Genomic DNA, 27,356 nt, shown 5'->3' with positions numbered 1-27,356 from the left:
CTTAACTGACAATAAAGCAGATAATTTCAAATCATCCATGTATAAAAGGTGTGTTAAGGTGTAGCTCATTTCATTATTTCTGATTTGATACCCAATTTTTGTTGAATTCAGTAAATTAGAGAGTGGGTTTAAAGCTAGATAGAACCATAGTGGACTTAGAGAGTCGCCTTGGAAAATGCCTCAGTTTATTTTGATAACAGTGGTGGTTCTTTATTAGTTGTCAAATGCCCTTTGGTAGTCAATATAGCAAAGTGAATAATTTCTGCTTTTCTGCTGGGCTTGATTTAGAATTACAGAATCTATTATCTGTTGTTCTTTACATCCTTTCATACCCTTATGACATTCTCTCTGCTCTTCTGTAAGTATGCTGTGGTTATCCAAGTGAGTGGTGATTAGTTGTGAGATACATGATGTTACAATTTTATTTATAGTTTATAAAAAAGTAATAGGATGATATTTTGATAGATCTTTTGTGATTTCCCCTTTAGGTAAAAATGTTTTACCTTCTGTCAAGAAATCAAGCATTTTTTTCAAGATTTTTAAGAAAATTGTTGATATGCGTTAATAGGTATGGATGAAGGCAAGTACATTTTTATACCAATAATTATGAAATTATCACGTCCAGTACTTCTCCAGTTGTGGGTATTTTTTATAACCTCTTTCAGCCTATCCATTGCAACTTCAGGTACATGTATTTCTTCAATAATGTATATGCGTTCCTTTTCCTCCCTAATCCAGCTTGCTTCTTGATTGTGTGTCACTCTGTTCGAGAAGATATTGGACCAAATGTTCATTATCTCAGTGGTTGTTGGTAATTCTGTGCTGGGGTTAGTGACATTTTGGTGTGTCAAATTAGTTTCAATGTCCTATATAAACATTTTTCATCATGTTTGAACTGATAATCCTGGCTTCTTTGATCTGATACATTTCATGAATCTATTTAGTCTGGCTTTGTGTGCACCAAGCTTTTGTTTTAGTGTTTCTATAAACTCTACAGTGCTTTTGTTAGCTGATCGTATCTTGTATGGATCTTATATTTCCTTAGATTTGCTCTTAATTTTTTTGCTCAGGTTATCCTTTTTATACTCTGAGGTGAGCTATTTCTGCTCTTAATGTTTCAGTTTTGTTTCTTAATCTCTTCTGTCATTTCGGTGGTTTCATTTCAATGCTCAGTTTTGAGTTTCTATTGACGAGTGCCTCAATTTTGGAGCCATTGCACTGCACTGCTGTTAATGCTGCACTGTATGTCATTGTGTGTAGTTCTTCAAATGTTTCAAGTTTTCCTAAATGTTTTGGTAATATAATATTGTTGAGAGTATTAACAGTTTCTGCAAATTTTGATGATGATGTTTGTTTTGGTACGTAGGGTCTTTTGTTGGGTCAATACCCTTATATTCTGTTAGTGTGACGTTAAATTTTAGGATAATTTTGTCTGTAAGCTCTACTTCGTCATCAGCATTCTGCAGAGGCTCTGAATCTGTGTTGTTGCTGTCAATGTCTGATTGTGAAGCAGTTGAAATAATTGTATTTTCATCAGTGCTTCGGTGGGTTGCACCTTCAATAGTTTCTTGTGCAGAATTGTCGTGGTCTTTAGGTTGATTTCTTTCTAGCTCTTGTGTAACTTCAAGTTTTAGTTGGTTTGACATGTCTCCAGGGATTAAGTTATTTTTTACTATCACTCTATGTTGATCTGCTGTTCGTTGTGTGTTTACTTGCATGAAGGGATATTGTGCTATAACCTGTCGATGAAGTTTGTACCTGTATCCTGTCATGTCAATCTCAAGTTCCATTACTCAGTAATAAGTGTGTTTACTTCTAATAACCATTTCATGTGTATCTTTCTTCCCGTAACTGCTTGAGTGGTCTCAGTAGTAAGTGAACAGCTCCCCTGAGAAACGCCTACAGCAGTTGCAGCCTGTGGTGTTGATGGGCTACCTTGAGTGCTGGCTGTATCTTTTTCAGTTTTCCCGATGCCAGCTCACCTATTCAGCAGTGCACCACTAGTGGTTCGCTTACTGTCATGCCCAGCACTAGCTCCAGGCAGGCCCTGGTGATCCCCAGGCAGTGGCCGTATCACTCTGTCCTGGAGACATCTCTCCCTTTCTAAATCAAAATGGTTTGCTTTTAATATCTACAGCCAGGTTTTAGTTTCAGCGCCCCCGACATGGAGAACCAATGCTGACCCCAGTGCACCGCCCAATCTGGGTACAGACATTTTTGGATTTGTTTCAGGACTGGTGGCGTTGGGGGGGAGGTGGTGGTCGTGGCTGATCTTACACCAGTGGATGTCTTCTCCCCACACCTAATACCTAATGTCTCAGATCCCTGACTGTCCAGCAGAGCCCAAAACCTCAGCTGTCCTCCGAGTCTATGCGGCTGAGTGGACGAGATCTCCAGCCTCTGCCTCCCGCTGCCGGAGACCGGTGCTTTCGTCTTGTTCCATCCACAGTGGTGCTGCTGCCGGCCACCCTGGCTTATTATTATTAATTGTTTCTTTTTATTTTGCACATTGGTTGTCAGTTTTTGTTTGTGTGTATTTTGTTATTGATCCTATTGTATTTCTTTGTTCTACTGTGAATGCCAGCAAGAAAATGAATCTCAGGGTAGCATATGGTGACATATCTGTTCTTCAATAATAAATTTACTTTGAACTTTGAACTTTGGGATCATTAAATAAACTTTGTTCATTATTCTTTTGACGTTGCTGACAGTGCGATTTCTTGACCTCTAACCACACATTTTAACAAAGAAAATCCAATGCCATAATGCAGAAGAAAGAAAAGTTAAGGCAAGTCTGGTGGATTCACAGCAATGGGCCATAAAACTGATTCCTACCGATTAATGTGATGTCAGTTCTGGTTAAGGAGGCATTTTGTCGCAACTGGATTAAATGTGCAGCGAGGGCTGCTGACAGTACACAAGAATAACAAGCTTGATCTTTTTATAGAAAAACAGAACAAAAAGTGCCAGTGTTAGGACCGAAGGAAATCCAACACTTACAAATGTGTGAGGAGAGTCATAGAGCTATACAGCATGGTTAACGGCCTTTTGGTTCTGTGTGTTTGCACCAACCACCCATGTACACAAATCCCACACTAATCCTATTTTATTCTACCCACTTTCCATCAGCTCCCCCGAAGTCTATCCCTCAACTTAACTAGAAGGCCCTTACTGTGACTAATTAAGACCATAGGACCATAAAACTTGGGAGTAGAATTAGTTCATTCAGCCCGCTGGGTCTGATCCACCACTCCATCGTAGCAGATTTATTACCCCTCTCAGCCCAATTCTCCTGCCTTTTCCTTGTATCCATTGACACCCTTACTAATCAACAATCTTTTAAGCTCCACTTTTAAAATACCTAATGACTTCTGCTGGCAGCTCTTTCAAAACTCTCACCACCTTCTGACTTAAAAGGCTCCCCCTCTTGTTCCCCTTAAACATTTCAACACTCAGCCTTAACTCATGACATCCAGTTCTAATTTTAATCCATGACTTCTAGTTCCATGTCCTCATTCAGTACAGTAATGTTCATTGTCAATGGAGTCATTTTCATTTTATGGAACATATAGCTTAAATAATAAACAACAGTGTCAGGGAGTGAGCAATTGAATCATTTGAGTGTGGTTATGTTCTGATGCAAGTCTATGGCTTATGATGTGGTTCACGATCTCATCAATGTTCATTGGCTAAATTACAGCTCCTTTGCTGACTCCCAACTATCTATTGTTCTGTGTACTGCAAGCCTCATCACCACCAACAATAAGCTTCTGTAATAAATGTGTCAGAGTGTAACCACTTAAAAGGCTGCACAGGTTAACCTGCTGGCTGTGTGAAAGATGTCCTTTCATTAACACCGGCTATTAGCAGAAGGATATAGACACAATACGGCCAAGACAGACACATGTTCTCTACGTGGGAAGTAAATGATGGTGCAAGGCATGATGGATGTTGGTTGTAGTATCAACAGTGACACAAGTTCAACTCCCAGCCTAGAAGATGAGCCATTACTGCATTAGTTATTTAAAACATTTAGAAGAAAGAGTTGGAGCGAAATGGTCCAAAAACTACAAACGGTCATAAAATCTGAAAGAAAGGCTGAAAATGCTGGAAACACTCAGGGAGTCAGGCAGCATCGGTGGAGGAAGAAACAGAGTTTGTGGTTGCCAGAGGGCCTTAGACTTGAAATATTAACACTGTTTCTGTTCCACAGATAAGTCAGCAGGTTGAGTGGTGTGGTAACAATTTATTACTCTCTATGACAGCAACACCGAGGAAGTTGTTGTGGGAAGGACAGGTCAGGAGAACATACAATTGTCATCATTGAAGGGTCTGTGATAGAAAGGGTGAGAAGCTTTAAGGTCTTGGCTGTCAGCATCTCGGAGGAACTATCTTGGGCCCAGCATATAGGTTCAACCATGAAGAAGGTCTATACTTGATTTGGCATGTAATTGAAGATATATAATGGAAAACATTCTGACTGGTTGCTTCACGGACTGGTATGGGAGACTCTAATGCACAGGAACGCAAGAGGCTATGGATTTAGCTTGGCTCAGCCAGTTCCATCATGGCTACTGCCCACCCCACCAATGAAACACCAGGCAATGACTCAGAAAAGCAACATCCACCATTAGGGACCCCCTCCATCTTGTCCATGCATTCTTCCTGATGCTGTCATCAGTCAGAACATACAGGAAACAATAACAGCTTCTTCCCTGTCACAATCAACTTCTTGAAGCGACCTGAAAAGCCCAAATTCTACCTCATATATCCCTTAAGTTCCACTAATGTTGTTACTTTTTATTGCTTATTTTTTCATGTAAATTATGAATAATTTATGTTAAAGTATACAGTTTATGTGCCTCATATTTGTAATATTCAGTGTTGCTGCTGCTGCAAAAAACAAATTTTTATATCATTTATATCCTGGACATGTACACCCATGACAATAAACTTGAACTTGCGATGTGGCCTGACCTGCTGGGTGTTTCCAGCACTTTTTTCCTTTATTTTTATTTGCAGATGCAGATCCATGAGCCCAGGCCACATGTGTCCAATTAACCTACTGAGCTGTACACCTTTGGGATGTGGAAGGAAGCCCGAGCACTCAGAGAAATCCCAGACAGTCATGGGGAGAACGTACAAACTCAGGGAGAACTGCTCCCAGGTGGTTGGCACTGCAGTTGTGTTATGCTAAACACTACACTACCATGCTGCCTCGAAGGTTTTTTTTAAATGTCATAAAACTGCATCTGGTCTTTAGAAATAGGGTTAACTCTTGACCGATTTCAGGCAGACCCTGAGTTCATGGTGTTGGTGGGAGCCCTTTTGACGTTGACGCTTTCCGTCTGGAAGAATGGAAACGTCAGCGAAAGGGATGCAACAAGAGTGGCATTAAGGAGGTGCACCTCCTTCTGTTTGCTACAGTGAGCTGAACAATGAAATAAACTTTTCATGTTGATGTGGGAAGTATTACCCCTCTGTTTACTTGGGCTGCTCATCTTCACGGTAGTTTCACAGAGTACGGGACCCAGCCCAGTATATAACTGGCACCTCCTTGCCCACTGTCAGTAGTACCTGGAGGAGCCCCTGCCTCAGGAAGGCAACAGCCATCAACAAAAAACCGACTGTGCCATATTCTCCCACCTACCATCGGGCAGGAAGTACAGACGCTTGAAGTCGCAAACCGCCAGGTTTAAGAACAGCTGCTTCTCTCAAATCATTCTGTTCTAAAACCAACTTGCACAACTCTTATCACTAAAAATGGAAAGATTAGCTTTATTTGTCACATGTACATCAAAATGCTTCATACAGTGAAATATGTGATTTGTGTCCATGACCAACACGGTCTGAGGATGTATTGGGGGCAGCCCACAAATGCTGCCATGCTTCCAGCGCTAACATAGCATGCCCACAATTTATTAACCTACTGGCTCATACATTCCAGTGAAAGAAACCGGAGCATCTGGAAGAAAGCCTTGTTGTACAAGAATGTACAAACTCCTTACAGACACTTCCTCAGTAAAGTAACACTACAAATGCTTCGACTACTTTACATGTCAATAGATTCTGATATTTTTGCCCTAATTGTGACTCTTTCTTGTACTATTTTTGTTTAATTTATGAATAATTCACAATTTTCTTGTGAATGTTGCTTGTCTGATGTTATGGACTTAAGATTCTGCTGCAAGTAAGCTTTTCATTGAACGTGTTTTGCATAGTTTTGCATATGAAAATAAACTCCACTTTCCATACTCAATAATACTTTCCTCTCCTAACAGATTTCTTCCTCTCCAGCCCTTTATCTTTCTTACCCACCTAACTTCATCTATCACCTTCCAGCTAGTCCTCCTTCCCCTCCTCCCACCTGTTTATCTTGGCATCTTTCCCCTTCCTTTCCAGTCCTGAAGAAGGGTCTCGGCCTGAAGAGTTGACTGTTTATTCTTTTCTATAGATGCTGCCTGATCTGCTGAGTTCCTCCAGCAGTTTGTGTGTGTTGCTCTGGATTTCCAGCATCTGCAGATTTTCTGATGTTTAAAGGCTCCACTTTGACTTTAACACAGACCAACCAGCATTCAACTAACACTTCAGTCTAAGGAGGATGAAATAATAGAAAATGTCCTACCAGTTCAAAGCGTAGATAACCTACCTACTGAATGGGTGAATGTCCTTTTGATTAAGCATAGAACAGAGAGAAAAAGGAGTACATCGTTCCCTGAACATGGTATCACAGTGATGAAGAAGCTGATTAGCACGCCAGTCTTCATCTGTCAGGGCACTGAGTATGTTGCAGTAGTATGAGACATTAGTGAGGCTGCAGCTAGAGTATTGTGTATCGTTTTAGTTGACCTGTTATAGGGAAGACGTCACTAAGCTGACTCCTGAATAAGGGTCTTGGCATGCAGTGTCAACTGTTTATTCCACTCCATAGGTGCTGCCTGACCTGCTGAGCTCCTCCAGCATTTTGTGTGTGCCACTCTTGAATTCCAGCATCTGCAGAATCTCTGGTGTTTATTGTCAAGCTGGAATGAGAGAAGAAAGAATGTGCCAGGACTCGAAGAGGGTTGAGAATAGGGCTGGACAGATAATGACTTTACCCCATTGACCAACAGAGACTGAGCGGTGGTGTATAAAATCATTAGGGGCATAGTCTCTTTCCCAGGATGGGGAATGAAAGACCAGAGGGCATAGGTTCAGGGTGAGAGGAGAGAGATTTAAAAGGGACTGAAGGGGCAACTTTTTCATGCAGTGCCCAGTTTCTACATGGAAGTGGTTGAGGTAGGTATAATAAAAATGTTCAAAAGTCATTTGGACAGGCAAATTGTTAGGGAAAAGTTAGAGTGACATGGGAAAAATGCAGGCAAAGGGGTAGCTTGGATGGGCACCTTGGTCGGCATTGATGAGCTGAGCTGAGGGGTGTTCCTGTGCTATATTACTTTACGTAGTGACTGAGGTCATCCCTGCTGATCTCTGAGGAAGATGCAAGGGCTTCAGGAGCACTATTTCAAATACTATGATCAACATTTATTTCTTAGATGCAGATAATCTGGTTACTATTACATTGCTCTTTGTGGGATCTTGCTTGTGCACAAATGAGTAGTGGTGCTTCCATCACAAGCTCCATCATCGGCACTAGCCTCCCCACCAAGGCGATGCTTCCAAAAGGGAAGTCGCTCACCACCCAGGACATGCCCTCTTTAGTAAAACAACAACTTTGCACCCAGTGTCAGTAAGACTAAGGGTTTGACTGAGGGGCACAGGAAGGGGAAATCAAGATAACATGCAGCAGTCCTCATTGAAGTGATCAGCAGTGGGGAGGGTGCACAGTTTCACGCTCCGGGGTGTCAACGTCTTTGAAGACTTATCCTGAGTCCAGACTACTGATGGAATAATAAAGAGGGTGTATCTCGTTAGGAGTTTGAGGAGATTTAGTATGTCACCACTTCAGCAGATTTCTACAGGTGCACTATGGAGAGCTTTCTGAATGGCTGCATCACCATTTGATACAGGGTGGCCAATGCACAGGCTTGGGAAAAGCTGCAGTGTTTTAATCTCAGCCAGCTCTGTCGTGGGCACTAACCTCCTCACCATAGAGGATATCTTTAAAAGGTGATGCCGCATGAGGTGGCATCCATCATTAAGGACATGCCCTCTTCTCAGTACCAGCATCAGAGTGGAGGTACAGGAGCCTAAACACACACACACTCACACTCAACATTTTAGGAATACCTTGTTCCCCTCCGCCATCAGATTTCTGAACAGTCTGTAAACCTATGAAAACTACCTCATTAGTTTTGTTCTCTGTTTTGAAATTTTTTTATATATAGTTATATCGTTATAATTATAGATATATAAATATTATAAATATATATTTCTTAATATAATTTAAAGTCTGTTTCATATATTGCATTGTATTACTGCTGCAAAGCAACAACTCTTACGACCTATATTAGTGATAATAAATCTGACTCTGATTCCGATCCTTCACATCATTACCATCAGGGAGGAGACAGGGGAACCTGAAGACCACACTCAATGAAACAGGATCAGCTTCTTCTCCTCTGCCATCAAATTTCCGAATGGTGTATGAACCCATGAGCATTACAAAACCATTTTGCTCTTTTTTATTGCACTATTTATTTTTAATATATTTTTATTATAATTATTTTTATGTATTGCAATGTACCACTGCCAAAAAACAATAAACTTCACAACCTATGTCAGTGGTAATAAATCTGATTCTGATTCAGATTCCTATGATACAGAAACTGCACTACATTATCTGTAAAGTGCTCTGAGCCCTCTCAAAATCATGAAAGGAAACATACAAAATACAAATTTATTCCAATCTTTGTAAATGTGCTTATTAAAGAGGAAATTGGTCCGTTTTCAGTTTTTCTGGTGAATTTTATAGTCAAAGTCTTTGTTTACAACTGAACTGCATTGTACCCGAGCCAGAAGTGGCTTCTTGTAGAGAAGAACTTGTTATACTGTAATCAGCAGTATATGCAGCATGCAGTAATTATACAGAGAGTGGGGAACACAATGCTTTCCATATGATTGTAAACAAGTTATCACATGCAAATATGAAAACAAATAGAGTTCACCTGGATCGCTTCTCCATGCTCAGCTTCTTGCTAGAGACAAAAATCACCACTGGCCCAGTTGCTAGTTAGTTGCATCACCACCTGGTACAGCAATCGTAAGGCATCGGTTCGCAAGTCTCCACAAAGAACTGCGAAGAGGCCTAATAGGATCAGTGGGGTCTCTTGTCCACCCATCCGAGATATTAATCAGGTGTGCTGCCTATGCAGGGCCCTTAGCGGGTCAAAAATCAGTAGCATTAGGACAAGGACAAGGATGGGCAGTAACTTCTTCCCCCAGACTGCGAGACTACTGAACTCCCTGCCACTACCCAGGTCTCATCACTTAGTAGCAGTAGTTTTACTGTTTACTTTTTGATTTATGCTGCAAATGAACCTTATGGTAAATGCCAATCTTCTGGAATATATTTTTATTAGTTGCACTGTCCCCTCTAAGCTCCGTGGCAGGTGTGCTGCCACACGGTAACTGAAATGCTCCCGTGCACATAGCCTTTGTTGCCGTGCCACTGTAATTTTCTTCTTTGTAATGTTTTAATAAAATGCCACACAGTTTTCAAGCTGTGTAGAAATTCTCTGCTCAGAGCAATGGTTGGTCTGTGCAGCTGTAAAAAAAAAGGGAACTTTGATTATTTGTGGTAATATTACTTCATGCTTTTTGTTTGAGTTATATGTACTGTGTTGTGCACCTTGATCAGGAGGAATGTTTTTTTTCTTTGGCGGTACACATGTACACAGCTGAATTACAGTAGACAAGCATTACAGGAATTGGTGAATAGCTGGGTGTCAGAATCAGATTTAATATTACTACCTCATATACTTTATACTTCATTGTCGCCAAACAATTGATACTAGAACGTACTATCATCACAGTGATATTTGATTCTGCGCTTCCTGCTCCCTGGATTACAAATATTAAATATTAAAAATAGTAAAAATTAGTAAATATTAAAAATTTAAATTATAAATCATAAATAGAAAATAGAAAAATGGAAAGTAAGGTAGTGCAAAAAAACCCAGAGGCAGGTCTGGATATGTGGAGGGTACGGCCCAGATCCGGGTCAGGATCCATTCAGCAGTCTTATCACAGTTGGAAAGAAGCTGTTCCCAAATCTGGCCATACAAGTCTTCAAGCTCCTGAGCCTTCTCCCGGAGGGAAGAGGGACGAAACGTGTGTTGGCTGGGTGGGTCGTGTCCTTGATTATCCTGGCAGCACTGCTCTGACAGCGTGTGGTGTAAAGTGAGTCCAAGGACGGAAGATTGGTTTGTGTGATGTGCTGCACCGTGTTCACGATCTTCTGCAGCTTCTTTCGGTCTTGGACAGGACAACTTCCATACCAAGTTGTGATGCATGATGTGAAATTTACTGTTTTGCAGCAACAGTACAGTGCAAAGATACTGAATTACTAAAAATAACAAAAATAAATAAATACCGCAAAAAATGGGAATAACAAGGTGATTTTCATGAGCTATGAACACAAGAGATTCCACAGAGGTTGGAAATCTTGAGTAAAACTCACAAAATGCTGGATGAACTCAACAGGTCAGGCAGCATTGATGGAGGGAAATGAACAGTTGAGGTTTCAGGCCAAGGCTCTTCATTCAGGAGTTCATGGACTGTACAGAAATATGATGGTGGAGGGGAAGAAGATGTTCCTAAAATGTTAAGTGTGGGTCCTCAGGCCTCTGCATCTCCTCCCAGTTGGTAGTAATGAGAGGAGAGCATGTTCCTCTGACAGATCTTACTGATTAGTGGAACAGACCCCAGTTCCTTCCTGTTCTGGAAAGTATTTTTTATTGCTTTGTAACACAATCGATGTTGTGTACCACTATATGAATGTATAAAGAGGCAGGAGAGAGCAGATGTTGGAATATGCAGGCTTGAGCATATATTTATTTATTTATTTGGAGATACAGCATAGTAACAGGCCCTTCAAGGCTAATGAGCCCATGCCATCCTATTACACTCATGTGAGCAATTACCAACAAATCCGTATGTTTCTGGGATGTGGGAGGAAATCCGAGTGCCCAGTGGTGTATCTATACACATTTTATTCCAAGTCTGTACCTTAACTTGTAAGTTCATATATTATATGTTTCTTTATTTTTATAATTGTTGATTATTGTTTTATTCATTACATGTTGCACCAATACACCATAGCAAATTTCTATTGCAAGTAAATGTATATGGTGAATAAAGTTAATCCTTGAACTTTGATTCTTGATCTAAGTGTTTAGTTTATGAAATATGATAGCATATAGCTGAAAGCCAAATGTTTTGTATCGATGTGGTACTAGTTCATACATGCAGTCTATATATATAAACATTATAACCCATTTAACAGATAAAAAAAAACAAAAGTGCCCATTCAGGAGGTTGAAAAGATTGATTATGCATTGGATTAAGGGTCAAAGGTGAGCTCTCAAAAGAAATTAAGAACAATGCGAGCTTTAAGAGCTTTATTGGCCAGTGCTTCTGCGAGCATTCTGTACTTTACCCATCCAGATATCTTAAATTGATTTGTCTTCCCAGATCCAATCTCAGCATTGACTGCCCTCCTGTGCATAGAGAGTGCCTAGGTCACAAATGGGTTCTGTTTCTGCACATGTCTATAGGATGATTTTGTCTGTCAGTTAATAAATACATAAAAATCACTGAATATGGTAACCATGTCTCCATGGTATTGTAATGAACAGCATCAGGAGGGGAGGAGAAGATGGCGGCATGACGCAGCATGTGCGGCCGCTCCGAATTGATATCGTATTTGAGAAGTAGGATGCCGTGCACAATCCTGATTTTATGGAGACAGCCGTGAGAAGCACAGAGGAACATCTGGAGAAACTTCTGAAATGCCTGCTGCGCTGCCGCTGCTACTGTGCGATCGAGAATCTCCGGAGGGGAAGGCCCCAAATCCTCGGCTTTGCCTATTGCCTGTTGCCGGGGCCGGGGTCGAAGCGCACGGCAGAGATGGTTCTCGGTGCTCGGTGTCAGAGAGCTGGTCGGAGGCTTGGAGTTTTCGGATGGCCTCAGAGTCGGACTGTGGTCGGGTGCTTCCAGGATGCTGTATCGGCAAGTTTGCGGCACTGGAAGCTCATGGCAGGGAGAGTTTTTCCCTTCAACTGTCTGTGTGAGATGATGGGACTTTCGAGAGACTTTGAGATTTTTTTTACCGTGCCCATGGTCTGTTCTTTATCAAATTACAATATTGCTTGCACTGTTGTAACTACATGTTATAATTATGTGGTTTTTGTCAGTTATTTTTAGTCCTGGTTTGTCTTGTGTTTCTGTGATATCATTCTGGAGGAACAAATTGTATCATTTCTTAATGCATGCATTACTAAATGACAATGAAAGAGGACTGCGTGTCCTCATACTTTAATCTAAAAAAACACACATCAGACTGATAAAACAGAACAATTATTAGAAGTAGAGAGAGACCATAAGACAATAAGACATAGGAGCAGAATTAGTCCATTTGGCTCATTGAGTCTGCTCTGCCATTCCATCAAGGCAGATTAATTTTTCCTATCAAACCCATTCGCCTGCCTTCTCCTGGTAACCTTTGATGTTCTTACTAATCAAGAACCTATTAACCTCCACTTTAAATATACCCAATGGCCTCCTCAGCTGTCTCGCGCCCACTCACACAGACAAGCAGTCTTCCAACCACAGGGCAGGTCTCCAGCCTCCCATAGACCAGCGGACATTGGGTCTCCAATTTCCTCAGTGAACTTGTAGACCTCGACTTCCGGACTTCTGATTGACTTTCGTACTTCGATCGTTGGTATTGACCCCATGGCTTGCCAGTGACAGGACCTTGAACTCCAGGCCTCCAACTCCAGACTTGCATTTGCAACCTCAGGGTGACCTGTAATTACAAAGAACAAGTACACTGAGGATCCAATTCTGGATGACATGCAAGAAATCAGGAAACAGGATTCACATTATATTAAATACCGAACCATTTTGATTATAGTTCCAAGGAGAAACAGGGCACATTGAAAATTTAGACCAACTACCACATATCTCTTCTACCCTGTTTTTCTCTGAAGTTACGTGTGTGGGTACGTGGATCAGTGGAGAAACCCACAGTGAAAGAAATACACTGAGTGGTCACTTTATTGGGTACACCTGTAAACCTGTTTGTTCATGCAAATATCTAATCAGCCAATCACGTGGCAACAACTCAATGTATAAAAGCGTGCAGACATGGTCAAAAGGTTCAGTTGTTGTTCAGAGCAAACATCAGAATGGGGAAGAAATGCGACTTGTGACCTTGCACATGGAGTGATTGTTGTTTCCAGACAGGATGATTTGATTATCTCAGAAACCTCTGATCTCCTAGAATTTTCACGGACAACTGTCTCTAGAGTTTACAGGGAATGATGTGAAAAACAACGAACCAAAAATCCAGTCAGGGGCAGTTCTGTGGGCAAGAATGCCTAGTTAACGAGAGAGGTCGAAGGAGAATTGGCAGACTGAATCAAGCTGACAGGAAGGCAACAGTCACTCAAGTAGCCACACATTACAACAGTGGTGTGTGGAAGAGCATCTCCGAATGAACAACACGTCAAACCTTGAAGTAGTGGGCTACAGTAGCAGAGGACCACAAACATACACTCAGTGTCCACTTTATTACATAACAGAGGTCTCTAATGACGTGGCCACTAAGTGTATATTTCAGTAACACTTTTCTCCCATTTCAGGATGTCCTAAAACACTTCACAGTCAAAGAGTAGTTTATGAAGCGCGGTGATGTCAGAACCATTGATGTCAATATATGCACAGCTTTATTTGTCCGAAAACATCGAAATATTCAGTGAAGTGCACCATTTGCATTCAAATCAAATCAGTGAGGTTTCTGCAGCGCATCCTGCAAGTGTTGCCACAGTTTCAGTTCACAGCTCACTATCTCTAATCTGTACATCGTTAGAACGTGGGAGTATATCAGAGCACCTGGAGGAAACCAGTCACGGGGAGAATTTACAAACTCCTCACAGACAGCGGCAGGAATTGAACCCTGACTGGAGATCACTGGTGCTGTAAAGCATTAAATGTTACAACCCTGTTGGACACTGGTAACATAGAATACTGCAGGTCTGGTACACTGGTTCATTTGTGAGACCGGCGATGGGGGAGCTGCTTGACCTCGGATGTAGCGCGGACCAGGCCTTTTTGCAGCTGCCTAGGGGAGGAGATGCTGGAGACGGTGTGGCACGGCGGGGGTCAATGCTCAGTTGGCGGCTGGCCCCTCCAGTGTGGGCTCAGTGGAAGACAAACTGGATTGCGTTGCTCTGCGGCTGCATAACACGTGATGATTGACTGCTGCGGGATTGATCTTGCTGACAACATCCTGTGTACGATCAATCTATAGCAGTGGTCCCCAACCTCCGGGCCGCAGACTGATACCGGCCGCGAAGAATGCAGCGGTGCAGCGGTAGCCGGAATGCACCCAGCACATCTTTAAGAAAAAAGATGAAGTAAACAAGCTAATTAATTAGGTGCTGCCCTGCACGTAAATGTCAGCCCAGATCAGAAGCAACACAATAGGCAATCGCCTCTGTTCTGGGCCGACATTTACATGCCGGGCGGCACCTAATTAATTAGTTTGTTTATTTCAGCTTTTTTCTTAAAGATGTGCTGGGTGCGTTCCGGCTACTGCTGCACCGGTGCATTCTTCGCGACCATGTATCGGTCCGCGGCCTGGAGGTTGGGGACCACTGATCTATAAGACATGACACTCAGGGATTTGGTACTATATTATTACTTGGGGCCCCAGAGGAATGTTGTCTCATTTGGCTCTATTTATGTATGGTTGAATGACAATTAAACTTGAGCCTAAATTTATGCACTGCTGAACCCATATTCTCCACTTTCTGTAGATGTATGGAAAAACCACAGCCTGCAGATTCCCCTCCAAGTCACACACCACCCAGACTTGGAAATATATTAACATACTCAAAATGCTGGAGGAACGCTATGAAGGCAGCATCTACAGAGGGAAATGAACAGGTGAACTGTCAGGGCTCAGGACAGTGTGTGCATGTGTGTGATTCAAGATTTCCAGCAGCTGCAGAATCTCCTGTGCCTTTGGAAATAAATTGCCTGACATTCGTTACATGGCTGGGTTTAAATCTTGAAACTCTCTCACAAAGCCAGTCTGCAATGGTCAATAGAAGGCACCACCACCTTCTCGAGACAAAATCACGATGGGCAGCAAACATTGCCTTTATCAGCAAAACACAAATACCATGAAGAAAATAAACTTTATAAATGTGTAATGAAGAAATGTTATCATCGAGAGAGCTGAATTACAAAGGTACTTTAAGACTGGAAACACCAATTTTCATTGATCTATGAAGTCAGTTGAACTGCATTATATTGGTTGAGCAATGAATTATTAGTGTTTCTCTCTCAGCATAAGTAGGTAATAATTTATTTATAACACAAATGCTGTGTTACATTGTTAATTTGCAAGATAAGTGTATTGTAACATTAGAATGATAGAAAGATTTGCTATGGCTTACAGTACACACACACACACACATAAATATATATATATATATATATATATATATATATATATATATATATATATATATATATATACATATATACATGTATGTATGTATGTGGGCAGGAGAGGAGAGATTGAGATCAATGCACATAAATATCCAATTAACCGTTCTTTTAAATAAATGAATTCTGGTAGTATTTTTAGTGAACTGAGATACATTATTTATGTTAGCTATAAATATACTCCGTACATCAAAGAGGTTGCGTACAATTGCAACACTCTACCTGAAAACAAAATTTTAGTTATTTCTTCATGTGAATAAAGCTGGTGTAGATTTTGACTAATCCTAAAATTCCTGTGCCCACCACCTCTCAGAACTGACCAGATAAGGTGAAATTAAAGAATTAAAAAGACTATTGGTCTATTTTACAACAAAACCAAGAGATGGAGTGTGGCTGAGCCAAAACTGATTGAGACTATAAGATGTAGGGGGAGCTGAATTAGGCCATTGGGCCCATTGAGACTGCTCCACCATTACAACCTGGTTGATTTATTATCCCTCCCAGACCCATTCTCCCCAGAGCCTTTGATGTCCTTACTAATACAGAATCTATCAATCTCCATTAAATATACCCAATAGCTTGGTCTCAACAGCCATCAGTAGTAATGAATTCCTCTGATTCACTACCCGCTGGCTAAAGAAATTCCTCCTTATCTCTATTCTAAAGGGGCGTCCCTCTTTTCTGCAACTGTGTCCTCTGGAGCTAAGCTCCTCCACCACAGGAAACATCCCCTCCTTGTCCACTCTATCTAGGCCATTCAGTGTTCAATAGATTTCAGTGAGGTTCTTGTAAACACCAGTACAGGCCCAGAGGTATCAAAAGCTCCTCTTACGTTAACCATCTCATTCCTAGAATTATTCTTGTGAACGTCCTCTGGATACGCTCCAATGCCAGCACATCCTTTCTCAGATAAGGGGCCCAAAATGGCTTATGAGCATGTTGTGGTGCAGAAAACACAGTCACGGAAAGGAGAGGCTCCTGGCTACTGCAGGCCTGAGGTGAGACAGTGACTCCACTGGAATGAATTGGGTTTAACTTTAGAGCCAACAGCGCTGAGGTATTCTTACAGCAGTGACATACTCCGAGTCGTAGGGTTATATTGCACAGAAGAAAGCTCTTTGGCCTAATTTGTCCATGCTGAACAAGGTGCCTGACTAAGTTTGTCCCATTTGGAGCATAGGAGACTGAAGTCCAACCAGTGATCAAATATGCAGGTACATAAAAATCACGAGTAACATGGATGGGGTGAATGTGTACATTCTTTTGCCCAGAGAGAAAAAAATGAATCAAAAACTAAAGGGAATAGGTTTAAAGTGAGAGTGGAAAGATTTAAAAGAAACTTGAGAGATAACTTCTTCACCCAGAGGGTGGTGCATATATGGAACAAGCTGTCAGAGGAAGTGGTAGTCAATTCACAAACAAGAGAAAATCTGCGGATGCTGAAAATCCGAGCAAAACACACAAAATGCTGGAGGAGCTCAGCAGGCCAGGCAGCATCTATGTTCCTCCAGCATTTTGTGAGAGGAAGTGTTAGGTGCAGTTTCAAGGAACAAAATTTTAAAAAATAACATCTGGACAGGTACTGTATATGGATAAGCTTGTGTGGTCCTGTGATCCCAAGAGCAATGCCGTCTGGAGCTATGCTCCTGGTAGGGTCACCCGTGGCGGTAAGTTCGAGGGTGAGGTCCCTGACAAAGAACAATCCAACCAAGACCTCAGCGGTGGAACAGGCGGACGAAGTTACTTCGAACTCAACGGCTGTGAAGGCGGATGAAGGCTGCAACAAATCCATCAGCTCCAATCGTCGTGGTTTCCATGCCATTGGAATCAGTTGGTTGATTTGTGAAGTATCATGTGTTTCTGGGAGTGCAACATCAAGTACACGTTAAACAAATACACGCACAGGCTCCTTCACTCTGTGGGCCGCTTCTTCAGAACAAAGACCATTATCCTCGACCTCGAGGGATAGCCATGAAGACGACGACGATGGATAAGAAAGGATAATGGACAAAAGGCAGGTAAATAGGACTATCTTAGACTGGCAACTTGATCATGTAGATGTGTTGGCTGAGGGGCCCATACACTTGGTCTGTAACTCTGTCACTCTGACTCCAAGTTCCTCCCAGGTTTGCCCTTCACCACTTGGTGCTTTACTGCAATAGTCCAAGGTGACTTTTGACCTTCCTGCATATAACCATCCCTCTATTATCAGCTCCCTCCATTAAACACACCAGGGATGGATTATTTTTGAAACACTTGACAGCTTCACAATACCATTATTGAGAGCACTTTTCAAAAATTCCATTTTATTGATTTTAACTCTCAAGTTATGTAAGTGGAATTCAAACTGAAATCCCCAGCAATGCAGTGCAAACAGGCCCAGTAACCTGTGGCTTGGACACAGTAGCATGACTGTTAGCTTAACTCTATTACATTGGGGTTCTCACCACTGTCTGTACGTTCTTCTTGCGACTGCCTGTGTTTCCTTTGGGTGTTCCAGCTTTCTCTCACCTTCCAAAGACCTACGGGTTAGAGTTAGTAAGTTGCGGGGTGCCGTGTTGGCACTGGAAGAATGGTGACATTTGTAGGGTGTCTCAGCACCTGTTCTGACTGTGTGCTTCCATGTTTCAATATGCACGTGACAAATAAAGCTTATCTGATCTTAAACGTGAGCACTCAGCATTTTCCAGGAATAATTGGATTTTTCTCTACGGAATCTGCAGACGCAGCGAAATTCAGAATGGGGTTCTTCCACAACCATGTCAATCATGTTATACTTGGTTATTAATTAATTCCTTTCCAAATTGATTGGCTTATCCAAGATTCGAGATTCAAATTGGAACATACGTGATATGTGCTGTTTGCGTTAACAACCAACACACCCGAGGGTGTGCTGGGGAGGGAGGTGCAGGCCTCAAGTGTCACCACACATTCTGGCGCCAACATTACATGCCCACAATGCTCTGCGCAGAACACAACAAGCAACAAAATAACGACAGCAAAACAAACCCCACTCTTTCCTCCTACCCACATACATACCTAATCATTTAAACCCAGGCCAGGCCTCCAGGCTGGAGCCTTCAGCAGGCACAGTCTTGCAGACTTGGCTCCAGCCAATGAAGACTCAACTTCTGGACTTCTGATTTGACCCTCAGGCCTCGATCTGAAGTCACCATTCAGTTGTATTAACATCATTGTATAGTGATTCTGCAGCTTAAGAGTCATGGAGTTGTACAGCACTGAAACAAGCCTGCCAGTGCATCTCATCTATGTCAACCAATTTAGCTACCTGAGCTACATCCATTTCACTGTGTACCTCCGAACCTTTCCTGTCCACGTGCCTTTCCAAATGGATTTAAATATTCTAATTGTACTCACCTCTAACACTCCTTTAGCAGCTTGTCCCCTAAGCCCACAACTCTCAAAACTTGCCTGGTGGTCTCTTTTATGTGTTTCCTTATACTTTGCATCATTTTAACCACCTAGAATAAGTCACTCCTCAACCTTTCTTTCTCCAGAGAGATTCAATGTGAATTGCTGGTCCCTCTGTGCTAAGACCAGTGTGATACAGTGCAGAAACCACGATCAAGGTAAGGACAGAGTCCCAGCTACTGCAGGCTCAAGGTGAGACAGTGGGTCCAGTGGAACAAATTCAGTTTTACCTCAGAGCCAACAGAGCTGAGGTAATCTTACAGTGGTAAGATACAGTACTCAGAGTCATGGAGTCTTCTAGCATAGGGAGATGCAAATTGGCTATGCTGACCAAGGTTCCCAACTAAGCTTTGTCCCATTGGAGTGTCAGGCATTGAGGAGTGGCCATAAAATCATATGGGGCATAGACAGGGTGAATACACACAGTCTTTTTCCCAAGGAATCAAAAACTAGAGGATATTGATTTAAAGTAAGAGAGGAAAGAACCTTGTCTTTCAAAGGATGGAGGTGGGCTTAGAGGACTGGGAAGCGTTTAGCCTGAAGGATCTACTCTGGCAGCTGAATTTATTTAAAATTGTTTTGGGTTAAAACAAAACTAAATCTCCAAAATCGTTTTGTGGTAAAATGGAATGAGTTGTTGATTGGATTCTGAGAAACAGAGAAAGTTCGTGTGATCAGAACAAATTGTCTGGGAACTTCTGTGAGGTGTAATATTGATTATGTATTTTTTAAAATTAGGTTCAGTTTTCTCAGAACTGAATGCCTATCCCTGCCTCAAGCACTGTGCCTTTATTCCAGTAACTCACTTAAGTTCTGTCCTATTTGTATCTCTGGGCATTGAATGAGTGCATTCCTGCGTACTTTGCCTGGAAGTCTCAGCGCAAGTGAGGCCTTGGGGAAGATGATTATCAGTGCTCAAGGTGCACTTTGAGTGTAGTTTTATTGACGTAGATGTTGATGCCAATGTACCATTTATTGCTCACCATTAATTGCCCTAAATCGTAGAGACAGTGAATGGCTAACCCCAGTGGTGCAGATGGGAGTCACAGGGCATAACCTCGTGCTGTCTATGTGGAGTTTGCACATTCTTCTTATGACTGTATGTGTTTCCTTCCCACATCCCAAAGATGTGTGGGTTGGTAACTTAATTAGTCAGTGTACATTGTTCCTAACCGTAGCCAGGATGTGGTCTACAAATTGCAACAAGAGATGGAAAAAGTACATATGTCAAAAGGGCAATGCTACGTTAGGCATGGGAGATTTCAATATGCAGATAGATTTGGAAAATCAAGTTGATGCTGGATTCCAAGAAAGAGCATTTGTAGAATGCCTCCGAGATGCCTTTTGGAGCTGCTTGTGGTTGAGCCAACTAGGGGATCAGCAATTCTGGACTGAATATTCTGTAATGAACCAAAAATGATTAGGAAGCTTAAGGTAATGGAACCCTTCGGAAACAGTGATCATAATATGATATTCACCCTGCAATTTGAGAAGGAGAAGCTAAAGTTAAATGTATCAGTATTCTAGTGGAGTAAAGGGAATTCAGAGGCTGAGAGAGGTGCTGTCCAAAGTCGATTAGAAGGGAACAGTAGCAGGGATAATGGCAGAGCAGCAATGGCTAGAGTTTCTGGGAGCAATTCAGAAGGTGCAAGCTAGATAGATCCCAAAGGAGAGGAAGTATCCTAGAGGCAGGATGATGCATCCGTGCCTGACAAGGGAAGTCAACTCCAACATAAAAGCAAAAGAGAGGGCATATAATAGAGCAAAAATTAGTGGGAAGCTAGTGGATTGCTAAATTTTTAAAAGTTAACAGAAGTCAACTAAAATAACATAAGTGGGAAAAAGATGAAATAGCCAATAATATCAAAAATGATGCCAAAGATCTTTTCAGATATATAATGCGTAAAAGAGAGGCGAGAGGAGATATTGGACTGCTGAAAAATGATGCTGGAGAGATAGTGACAAGGGTCAAGGAGATGGTGGACAAACTGAATAAGTATTTTGCATCAGTTTTCACAGTGGAAGACATTAGTAGTATGCTGGAAGTTCAAGAGTGTCAAGGGGCAGAAGTGAGTGCAGTTGCTATTAAGAGGGAGTTGGTGTTTGGGAAACTGAATGGTCTGAAGGTAGATGTCACCTGGACCAGATGGATCACACCTAAGGGTTCTGAAAGAGGTAGCTGAAGAGATTGTGGAGGCATGTAATGATCTTTCAAGAATCAATAGATTCTGGCGTGGTTCCAGAGGACTGGAATATTACAAATGTCACTCCACTCTTCAAGAAGGGAGGGAGGCAGAAGAAAGGAAATTGTAGGCCAGTTAGCCTGACTACAGTGTTTAGGAAGACACTAGAGTTGATTAATAAAGGTGTGGTTTCAGGCTACTTAGACGTACATGACAAAACAGGCCAAAGTCAACATGGTTTCCTTAAGGGAAAATCTTACCTGACAAATCTGTTGGAACTCTTTGAGGAAATAACAAGCAGGATAGACAAAGGAGAATCGGTGAGTGCTGTGTATTTGGAATTTCAGAAAGGCTTTGACAAGGTGACACATGTGAGACTGCTAAACAAGATAAGAGCCAAGGGCATTACAGGAAAGATAGTAGCATGGATAGAGCATTGGTGATTGACAAGAGGCAAAGAGTGAAAATAAAGGGATCCTTTTCCGTTTGGCTGCAGTGACTAGTGGTTTTCTACAAGGCATGGTTTGGGATCGCTTCTTTTTATGTTGTATGTCAACAATTTGAATGATGAAATTGATGGCTTTGTGGCCACATTTGTGGACGATATGAAGACAGGTAAGAAGGTAGGTAGGTAGGTAGTGTTGAGGAAGTAGAGAGGCTGCAGAAGGACTTGGACAGATTAGGAGAATGGCCAAAGAAGTGGCAGATGGAATACATTGTCAGGAAGTATATGGTCATGTATTTTAGTAGAAGGAATAAAAGTATAGACTACTTTCTAGATGGAGATAATATTCAAAAATATGAGGTGCAAAGGGATTTGGGATTTAGGATTCTCTGAAGGTTATTAAGCAGGATGAAACAGCAGTGAGGAAGACAAATGCAATGTTGACATGCACTTCAAGAGGACTAGTATATAAAAGCAAGGATGTAATATTGAGGCTTTATAAGACACTTATGAGGTCGCTCTTGGTTGGAGTATTGTGTGCAGTTTTGAGCCCCTTATTTTAAAAAGGATGAGCTGATATTGGAGATGGTTCAGAGGAGATTCATGAGAACAATTCCTGAAATGAAAGGGTTATCATATGAGCAGCAATTGAAGGGTCTGGGCCAGTACTTGCTGGAATTTAGAAGAATCGGGGGCGGTGGTGGGAGATCTCACTGAAACCTATCAAACGTTGAAATGCCTGGATAGAGTGGATGTGAAGAGGATATTTCCTTTGGTGGTGGAGTCTAGGATCAAAGGGTACAACCTCAAGATAGACAAACATCTATTTAGAACAGAGATGATGGGGAACTTCCTTAGCCAGAGGGCCGTGAATCAGTGGAGTTCATTGCCGCAGACGGCTGTGAGGCCAGGTCACTATTTAAGGTGGAGGTTGATAGTTCTTGATAAGTCAGGGCATGATAGGTTATGGAGCAGGAGAACAGGTTGATAGGGAAATGGATAATCCGCGATGAGTTGATGGAGCAGGCTCAATGGGCCGAATAGCCCAATTCTGCTACTTTGTCTTCTGTTCTTATGGTTTGCAGAATCCTTGGGGAGTTGATGGGACTGTGGGAAGAATAAAGTGAGGTTAGTGTAGGACTAGTGTAAATGGATGTATGATAGTCAGCATGGACTCATTGGATTTAAGGGCCTGTCTCCATGCTGAACGATTCTATCATTCCGTATGGGTTGGAGTTAAACATTTGGGTTTAATAAGAATGGTTTTCAATCCTAATTTTGTCATGCAGAATCTTTAAGTTGTTGCGCCAAGGTTCTCCGTAATGGTCAACCAACTTGGCTTATGAAAGGGGAAGGATAAAAACTGGGTATAATGTTCAAGAGAGTAATAAAAATACTGCACTGAGGCTCTGATCTCTTTTTTAATGTATTTTTCAAGACCTGGGTATCAAGAGCAAGAGTATTCAATGTCCCTCCCTAATTACCCATGACAGGCAGTGGTGAAATGCCTTCATAATATGCTATAGATATTGACATACATTCAGAGCCCACATTATTAGGTACATCATTACACCTGCTCATTAATACAATTATCTAATCAGCCAACCATGGGACTGCACCTGATTGCATAAAAGCATGCAGACATGGTCAAGAGGTTCAGTTGTTTTTCAGACCAAACATCAGAATGGGGAAGAAATGTGATCGGAGTGACTTTGACCATGAGTGATAGTTAGTGCAGAAACTGCTGATCTCCTGGGATTTTCACGCACAGCATTCTCTAGAGTTTACATAGAATGGTGCGAGAAACAAAAAAAAATCCAGTGAGCGGCAGTTCTGTGGGCGAAAATGCAGGATTAATGAGAAGGGTCGGAGGAGAATGGCCAGACTGGTTCAAGCTGACAGTATCTCAAATAACCAGACGTTACAACAACCAGGTAACACAACATGTTGAACCTTGAAGTGGATGTACTACAGTAACAGAAGGCAAGAGATACCTGATAAAGTGGTCACTGTGTATATCTGACAAGCAAGGCCTTTACATAAACAAAGTATGCTGATGATGGAAACTTGAAATTTTAAAAAATGGAAAATGCTGGGAATATGCAACATGTCAGGCAGTGTCTACTGAGTGAGAAAGACAACGATAATGTTTGAAGACAAGAGCTACTAATGGGTGACTGACGTGAGTATGGATGTTGCCGTGCTGAGGTACTGCCCTTTTGTAGATGTCTACAAAGCTGGGGAGAGCTGTACCCGTGATGGAACTGACTGAGTCCAGCACTCACTATAGCCTCTCGTGATCCAGCCCATACCAGTTATAATGCCTTGAGTAATTATTCTTTCTCATCAGTATTGATGCCATTTATTGCATTTCTTGTAGAGGCATGGTCACCACGTTGAGTGTTGTTTGTGCATTTTCTGACTTACCAACAAAATTGACAAGAACTCTAAAAACAGAAACCGTTCTTTACACAGGAACAATAAGTACAGCTAGACTGAGTAAGGACAGCAAACATCCACCACTAATGTTCATCACAGAATTGTGAAAGCCTTTTGCAATAATTCACTTGTTACATGATGGAGAATTGGTTTATTTTTATTACATGATACAGCGAAATGTTTTTTGCCTGTGTGTTGTTCCAACAAAATGACATGCAAGTGAAGTAGCATGGCGGTTAGCATAACACTTTAGAACACCAGCAAACACTAATCGGGTTTCAATTTCCACTGCTGTTTGTAAGGAATTTGTACATTTCACCATGACCACATGGGTTTCCTCCAGGTGCCCCAGTTTCCTCCCAAGTTCCAAAGAAGTATGGGTTCGGATTAGTGAGCTGTGGGCATGCTCTGCTGGTGTTGGAAGTATGACAAAACTTGCAGACTTCCCCTGCACATCCTCGGATTGTGTTGGTCATTGACATAAAATGACCCATTTTGCTGTTTTGATGTACATGTGACAAATAAGGCTAATGTTTCTTTCTTTCAGATCATTCCATACTTAGCTACATGGAGGTACTATGCAAAAAAAGCAGTATAGTCTTACAATTGCAGAGAAAATGCAATGAAGATGGACAATAAGGTACCAGGGCATTAATGAGGTAGAATGAGAGATCAAAATTTCATCTTTGGTACTTAAAAGTTTTCTGTTCAAGAATCTGATAACTGCAGGATATTAGTTACATGTTCTCATACTTTACAGAATATATTTAGTTGTACTTAAGGTTAGTTCTCGAGGTGAGATTTGAACCCATGTCTATGGGTTATTAACCTGGCAAAATTGCCGGTGCACTCCCTTCATTGAATCTCAAATTTTTACCATAATGTCTTTGTTAGGCAAAGAGATTGAGGACATAGATTACAGGTTGGTAGGCATTGGACATAAGAACTAGCTTATCTGGCCGTGGACAGCTCCATCTACGTGCTTTTTCCCCCAAACCCTTATTCTCATGATATGCAAAAATCTATCTAACAGTGTATTGCTTCCCAGGACAGAGATTTCCTCAAATTCATTACTCTTTGGGAAAAGTAGTTTCTCCTCATCTCCATCCTAAATCTATTCCCCCAAATCTTGAGGTTGTGTCCGATATTTCTAGTCTCGCTTACCAGTGGGAAAAAAACTTTCCTACCTCTATCTTATCTATCTCTTTTATAATTTTCTACATTTCTGTAAGATTGATCAGGTTTGGGTGTTTGCTAGGCAGAGCCAAGACTTAATTGAGAGGCTGCTGAAGCCACAGTAGAAAAACAACCTCCTTATATTTTGATGACTCGACATCTTACTCACACTCAATGGTCTCAGTAATCATTGTTCATCAGGAGTATTGATTAGTTGAAGCCGATCATAGTTTCTGACTTGGAATGAAACTGTAAATTGGCTTATTACTGTTGCAAGATACAGTGAAAAAATTGTTTTTTGATGCCATCCACACAGATCATTTCATCACATCAGTGCATTGACGAGTGTAATTCCATTAATTCCAAATAACAAAATTTAGAATGAAGTGTTGCAGAGAAAATGCAGACAGACAGTAACGTGCAAGGCCATAACAAAGTAGATTGTGAGGTCAACAGACCACCTTATTGCACCACAGATCTGTTCAATAGTTTTGGAACAGCAGAACAAAAGTTGTCCTTGTGTCTAGTGGTACGTGGTTTCAGCCCATTGTATCATCTGCCTGAAGGGAGAGGGAAGAAGAGAGATTATCCAGGATGGGTGGGTTATTTGATTATGCTAGTCGCTTTACCAAGGCTGTGAAAAGTGTAGACAGATTTCGTGGAGGGGAGGCTGGTTTCCGTGATATGCTGAGCTGTGTCCACAACTTTCTGCAGTTTCTTGTAGGTCTTGTGTAAAGCAATTGCTGTGCCAAGGTGTGATGCATGTGGATGGGATGCTTTCTAAGGTGCATTTTAAAAAATTAGTGAAGGTCAATGGGAATATGCCCAATACCTTTCACCTCTGGAGGAAGTAGAGGCATTGGTGAACTTTCTTGGCTGTGGCATCTACATGGTTGGACCAGAACAGGTGATTGGTGATAGTCACTGCTAGAATCTTGAACCTCTTAACCTCGTTACCATTAATATCAACAAGAGTTTATGCACTGCCCCTCAACCACCTTCCTAAAATCAATGATCAGCTCTTTTATTTTACTGACATTGCGGGAAATGTTGTTGTCATATCACCATGTCACAAGGCTCAAGGCTGTGGTAGAAGGGGCTGGGGGTTTGGGAGGTGCTGTGAGAATAGTCTTGTCCAGGTTACTACAGTGCATTTAACACACTGCAGCCACTTTCTTGCTCTTTACAGCCACTGCTTCCCTGGAAGAGGCCAATAGTGAGCAAATAAATGTAAATGTAAATGATTGAGAGTCACAAAAGGGATCTTTGAGCACTATTTGCCATGATTGATGAGAGTATTGAGTTGAAATTTCCCTCACTAGACAGATCAGCAAAGCTGCTAAACTATTCAAAATAAAGTGGGCAGAGACATGCTTATAACAGCAAGTAAAGGTTTTCCTCTGAGACCATTAACACATTTATTTTTGAATAAAGCACAGGCTGATTTCTATCTTAAAGCAGTTTGCTGTGTGTAGTGATGCCACACGGTGCAGTCCAGCTGTTGAAGGCACCAGACGATGACAGCGTGGCGCAAGCTGAAACTCCTTCTTTGAAGCCAGAAAACCCTGAATAAGGGACCAGAGAAACCCTGCAGCTGGTTTCCATGGGAACCATCGGTTCTATTCTCCACAAGATTCAATTAACAAAAATGACCAATTTACAACTGTTTCCCACGTCATTTTCATTCAGTGATTTGGAAAGATGACAATGTGTTGTTGGGATAAATTGATTTCTTTCTACAATACTTCCTTTTTCCATCTTTAACCCTTGGATTTAGATGTTCTACCACTGATTTCTCAAACTGGTCTAACAAAGCTCAATATTGTACTTTGGGTCGTCAAATAGAGTAGGACTTTCACAGTGGCTGGTAGAACCATGAGGAGTGTTGTGGAGCAGAGGGACTTGGGAGTGCAGGTAGAGTATATAGCCTGCTGAAGTAGTGTCACAGGTGGACAAGGTAGTGAAGAAGGTGTCTGGTATGCTGGCCTTCATCAGTCAGG

This window comes from Mobula birostris, chromosome 23 (assembly GCF_030028105.1).
Source record: "Mobula birostris isolate sMobBir1 chromosome 23, sMobBir1.hap1, whole genome shotgun sequence".
Lineage (NCBI taxonomy): Eukaryota > Metazoa > Chordata > Chondrichthyes > Myliobatiformes > Myliobatidae > Mobula > Mobula birostris.
This window is presented reverse-complemented; position numbering follows the sequence as displayed.